Raw genomic sequence first — 6,685 nt, 5'->3', positions numbered from 1 at the left:
TTCACAAAATTCAAACCTTGCGCCACTTGCATGCCACTTCACCACCGGTCGCTGCCACATCACCCATCGTCAGCAACCACCGACCTCACTCCTGGCCGCCGGCCAGCCACCACCCCTCGGTGGTTCTCTTTCTCTCTCTCCTCTTTTTTCTTGTTTTAATTATTTTTTGGGTATTGATTTAAATTTTTTAAACATGATTAATTTATTTTATAATTGTATTTTAAGGATTAAAGTTTGTAAATTTTAGATTGTAAAGTGTTTAATTTTCAGATTTTATAAAGTATTAAAAGTCAGGGTTTTAATTATTATACTGTTGATGTTTAGGGTTCTAACTTGGAATTTATTTAGGGGTTTTATATATCCGTTTATTGGAAGTGTTAATAAATCCTAAATGTTTTATCTTTATGATGTTTTGATGAGTTTTAATTAAATTATATTGCTGGAATTTCTATTTCTTTTGAAGCACTACTTTTGTATTTTAATAAAAAGGGGTTAATTACCCATAACTAGAAATGGTTTTAATATAATTTTCAGATTTATTTAAGGGGTTTAGACCTTAAATTGTGTGCTATAATTTTAATATAAGTACTATAATTATATTTTTATTTTGTGGTTTTAATTGCCCACTTAAAGAAAGAGTTTTAAATATTTTAACTAAAAATTTCAGCTTGTTAGAGAGGTTTTAAGTGTTTAAAAGTTGCTGGAAATTAAATTTGTGTAATCAAGGGATTTATTGAGTTTATATACTTGGTATTGTAGGAGACTTTAAGTTGAGTAATTTCTAGCATTTTTGCTAGTTGGAAAGACGAATTGAGGTAAGTACGCGCATTCAAAAATTTATTAAGCGTGTAGAAACATACTAGAATTTACTTAATTGATTTCAAGTTAGTGTCATGCTAGAAATTGGTTGGAATGGTTGAATTGGAACGAGATTGATGATTTGAATTGGATTGATCGAATTGAGAATGGTTTTAGTGAATTATTTGTGAAGCATGATTGGTTGAAATTTTTTTTTTTATTGGAATTAGTGATATTGGAATATTGTCATTAAATCATATTTTTATTGGCACGTTTGAAGGTTTATTTAATTAAAATAAATGTTTAATTTGGTTTGGAATATTGAAAAGAAATTTTATTATGGTTCATATAATTTTTATTGATGCTATAAGCATGAAGAAGGAGTTATTTAAGTGTCTTTTTACATGAGAAATAAATTATATTTTGGTGTCTTAGTGCACTTAAGGTGTTTCTAACACCGAGGGATAGGAATTGTGGCGCATTATGCGTTTAAGTTGTCTTCGACATCGAGGTACAATAAAAAGGGTTCAACATTAAATATTATACGGTCACTAATTATTCAAAAATTAAATTTGTATGTTTGATTGTTTGAATAATTATAATGATTGATTGTGTTGTGTTTTGAGAGTCATTGCCAAGTCTAATAATATGTAGAACAACGTAAAGTGAAAGAGATTTCGCACAAAAACTCTTGGAACGTATATACCTTGAATATGAACATATGGGGGGAGTTATGCGACTTTATATTTGACCATAACTTCCACTGGGGGTACAGGACGTTGTACTTTCCATTTTATTATGCGCAAGAATTCCGCCACTTACTAGTGGTTCTTTTATATTGGCACGGTTAGCTCCCGTGTTAGTACCCCTATATTGGGGCCGGTTAGGGGGAAACATGTTTGATGCGTAAGAAAGCTGAATAAATAAGTTAGTTATTTATTTGTAAAGTCATGTTGTACGATTGTAAACAGGTGCAACAAGATAAGTTGTGTGATGATAAGATGAAAGCATGTTAGTGTGATTTATTTACGCTTATGTACTCAGCTTTGGTGATTGTGTGTTTGTATGTTTCTTTGGCCGTGTCTTTACTTTGGCCCTACGACGACCTATTTCAAATGGCGAGTACTAGGGACAATTAGAGAGGAGCTTTTTAGCTGATGAAGCATATTCATGATTGTCATGATTGAAGAGCGAAGCATGCTTAGTTTCCATAAGACTATAATGTGATTTATTAATTTATTATTTATATTATATTATGCTTGTGAGACTAACGCAAAGGTTTTATGTTTTATTTGGTTTTACTAAGGGCCTACAATGGTTCCAAGTTGTAGGTTGACCTCGATGATGTTGATTTGACTTTACTTTTGTCTTGGTTGACTTTATAGTTGACTTTATAGTTGACTTGTTTTGAATGTTTTTAAAAATAGTCTTCCACTGTGTGGCTTTGATAATTTCCTTAGCCGTTTTCACGGTTGCGGTAATATCCGAGATTTTCCTATTTTGAGTTTTTAAAAGAGCAAAACAGGTAATTTGAAGGAAAGATTTCTAGGGTGTTATAGTTATTGTGTTAGTATTATATTATTATGATTTTTGGACGTTTATGGTTATATTTTAATTGTCCCTCTATGTAACACTGTAAACCCCAATATTTTTCTAAAATAATTATTTATTATTTATACAATATTTTTATTTTAGTTTTATAATTATGGATTATTTAATGTAAAAGCAATACAGTTTTCTTTATCAATAAGTAAAAACTACTAAGTTTTATTAAAATTATAAGTCTTTCCTTAACTTAGTGGCCCAAATACTTAATTCCTATCCAAACTCAAATTACCCAAAACCCACTCCTAATAAAACTAGGAGAATAAAACCTAAATAAAACATCAAACCCCCACCTCTCTTCCTCCTCTTTTACGTGAATAAGAAAGCAAACAAAAAAAATTAAAACTTCGAAGTTTCCCTGCCCAGCGAAACCGCAGCCTCCCTGCCGCCGCCTGAATCATCGCCCGCCACCAGCCGACGCCTCTCTTGCGGCTGCCGTTCGGCCCTCTTCTCCCTCTCTTCCTTTTTTTCTTTTTATTGTTTTATTATCTCCATTAAATTGATTAAAGATTCAACCTTTAATTAATTTTTTTTTTCTAAATTATATTATTATGGTTTGATAGTATGTTTAAATTATAAAAGATTATAAATTTATGAGTTTTAGTATATTTAATTTATTATATAAATTTTCAGATTATATATGTTGTATAATTTTGGGTTTAAACCTTGTTTTTTTTTTCATGTTTTAGGGATTGATAACTTACTAATCAAGTTACCTAATTACTCTATGTTTAAACTACATCAAAGTATGATTATATTGATTATATATTAATTTTCAGATTATATATTTTGGGAAATTTGAGTTTTATGTTATATATTTGAAGGGTTTTAAGGTTTTAATGTGTAATATACTATTCTAACTATTGAATTTTGAGTGTAGATCTTCAAAAAATTGGAAATTATAATTTAAATTATTTTCCAGATTTAATATAATCTGATTTTTTTTAGTTTTGAGCCAAAAATAAAGTTTTAGAATGCTTCTATATGTTTTAAACAACTATTTATGCAATATGATAAGTATAGATTATTGGAATTGCAAAAACTATTAATAAAACAAATTTTCAGCATATGTTAGTAAGTTGAACTTGCTGTAATTTTATATTATACACTATATTTTCGTGATTTTAACATATAAACTTATAGTTGGGATGTTATGTTATTATTATTAACTAAAGGGAACAATTTAAAAGCTTTATTTTGATGATTTAAGAGGTTTTAAAGTAGTTTACTATTGATGTAAATTTATTTTCTTGGGTATTGATTTATTTCTCATTGTTTGGTTTAGGAGAGGACTTTGTAGAAGGCGACTTCTAGTTCTAAAGTTGCCAACCGAATTGTTTACACAAGGTACGTACTAATTACGAAACCTTGCTTGTAGGTGCATTTTTAAGGACGGATCGAGAACTTAGTACCATGTATAGGGATGGCTGGGTTAAATTGTTTGGTTATACATTGTGAATTTCATATGATGTGCACTATTATATATTGCAAGTATTATTTGTGCTCTAATTATGCAAGGTGCGCTTAGAGGCAAAGGTATGTGATTGGTGTAAAGATTAATTTATTACTCATTCATGATTATGCAAACCGGATGAGTAAAGGAAGAATTCAAGTCTTATAAGATGATGTAAAGGTTGTGGGGTGCCTTATGCACTCAAGGTGTTTATACACCGAGTTAGTAAAGGAATAAATAATAAATGTTGTTTGTCACTAATAAATCAAGAATTGAAATTGAAAACTTGTCTTGTTTGATTGCATTGTGTTTGGAATGTTTGTATTGTTATACATATGAGTGATCACCAAGTCTAAACCTGTAAATCATGTAAAGTGCAAGATGGATGAGAAATAAAACTCTAGATTGGTGCACATCTAGAGTAATGACAATCAGGGGTTGGGGTACATGGGGTATTAGCCGTGTACTTTTATCGAGGCCGTCTGATCTATGAGTCTCCTATTTCAAATATTTATTTTTTAAAAACTAGGAGTTAGGTAAGATCTCATACTAACTACGGTCACAGAGACGCGCCCGTGGTCGTTGGATGTTTATTGATGTTTCCGAAAGGAGGCATGAGGTTTTTCTTTTATTTATGTTCCAAATGGAGCATGGGTTGGACAACCTTGTCTATTGCTAAATCCAATGAAATAAATAAATGAGTTAGTTATTTCTTAATAAATTTGATGGTTAAGTCATGTGTTGAGTCTATAATTTAATGATGCTTAGTCTTGATTATTAGCAGCATGTCAGGTATTTCTTAATTTATTTCACAGCTTGTATGTACTCAGCTTTGCTGATTACGTGCTTTGTGTGTGTTTTCTTTGGCCATGGCATTCGCCTTTCAATGACCCTGTAACGATCCAATTTTTACACTTTTAATATTGGGTAGCAGATTAACCACAGATTCTTACAGATGCAGCATCCGTTTCTAGATGGTGGGATCTTGAGTAGAGTGTTGATTGCTTTTCTTATTTTTATTGCTATTTACTTTTAAAGTTATTTAAACTCAACTTTACTTTCATACTATTTCTATTGGTTTAAGTTTTGAATAAGGGTCTTAAGGGTTCCAAGTTGTAAGATTTAATTTGGTTTTGGTTATTGGTTTTGAAACTTATATATACTTGATTTAGTTTTTCCGCTGCTATTTTCTGAAAAAAGCCTTAACGTTTGAACACGTGGCGGTAGCACGCCAGTAATTCTCTTGGAATTGTTCAGGTTATTCACAGGTTTTTAAGAGAGAATTATTGGGGTGTTACAAACACCCCCAAATCTCCCCCTACGGAAATATTAATATAATACGTATAATTATACCATAGAGATAAACTTAGGCGTATATACCGCTGCGTGATTACGCAAGGCCACTCAAACTTACCAAATAAACCAATACTTTGCGGCGGAACTTCAAAACTCTTCTTTATTTAATAATAGACTAAAAATAGTAACCATTGTAATGAGTATTAAAAAAAAAATACAAGAACTAATATATACTAATCTACGTGAACCATTCATGGGACTCCAAATGCTCATTTATGACTTCACCTGAAATTAGTCAACACTGCTTACCATTAAGGTAAACTGGGCGAACCAAAACAAAATAAGAAATACGGATTAGCAAAATATGCTAAGTACGATAAGTGTGAGATAATTAAACTCAATTTATTCTAAAAATGCTTTTAAAATCAATTCCATCCATTCCAATAATTAAATCAATTATTCCAACTCAAGATTCCAAAACTAATTTAAATAATCAATATTAATATCCGATAAATCCAATTCCACTTATTTTTAAAACCAATTCCAATTACTAAAAAACAATTCCAATTACTCAAAATTCAATTCCAATTCGTCAAAAATCAATTCCAATTCCTCCCCCAAGTGTGCACACCCCCAAGCTAGTCTCCTTATGTTACAAGGCTATTTTTAAGGAAAGACTCGGTCATACAAAGTCCAAATTCTTATCAACTAAACCAAATCCGCATAGTGGGATTACTAACATGCTTATAAAGCTTTAATAATAATAATTCAATAAATGCTCTTTAAATCCAATACTTCCAACTTTTAATAATAATTCCAAAACTCCTCTTTATTAAATTCAACATGCTTTCAAAATGAAACCCTTTTAAACATGAATAATAATTAATTCATTTAAAACATGATATAAAATCAATACTCCAATTTATTTATTAAAACCAATTTATTTAAACATACTTTTATTTCATAATCATAATTCAATTCAATATAATTCAATCATAGCAAGAAATCATTCAAACATGCTCATTCAAATCAATCTTTTTCAAGGTATCTAACCACCTAATGTACTTTGATCCTCGCTTATCAAAATACACAAACAGAACCTCAAGATTCTTGTTCGAACACTCCCTACAAATAAATATAACCTTAATTATTATAAGGTTAACAAATAATCACTATAATTAAACTAAAAACCTCCTAACTATATGTACATGAACCTCTTAAATTAATTTATAATAAACATTATTAAAAATCTGATTTTATATAATTAAAACATGTCATAATACTTTTTTTTTATATATTAATTCCCCATAATATAGTTATAATTAATTGAATAAGAGAAAAGAAGAAGAAAAGGTAAGAAACCAAGGAGAAGAGAAGGGAGGAGGTGGCAGCGAGGGTTGCCGGCGGTAGCAAGTGGTGCCAGAAGGTGGAGGGAGGTGGCAGTGGGCGGCCGGAGAGGTGGTGGTGTGCAAAGAAAAATAAAAAGAATTTGAGAGAGAATTAAGAGAGAATTATGAGAATTTATGTGAGGGT

The sequence above is a fragment of the Chenopodium album genome, chromosome 5, assembly GCF_948465745.1.
Source record: "Chenopodium album chromosome 5, dcCheAlbu1.1, whole genome shotgun sequence".
Lineage (NCBI taxonomy): Eukaryota > Viridiplantae > Streptophyta > Magnoliopsida > Caryophyllales > Amaranthaceae > Chenopodium > Chenopodium album.
This window is presented reverse-complemented; position numbering follows the sequence as displayed.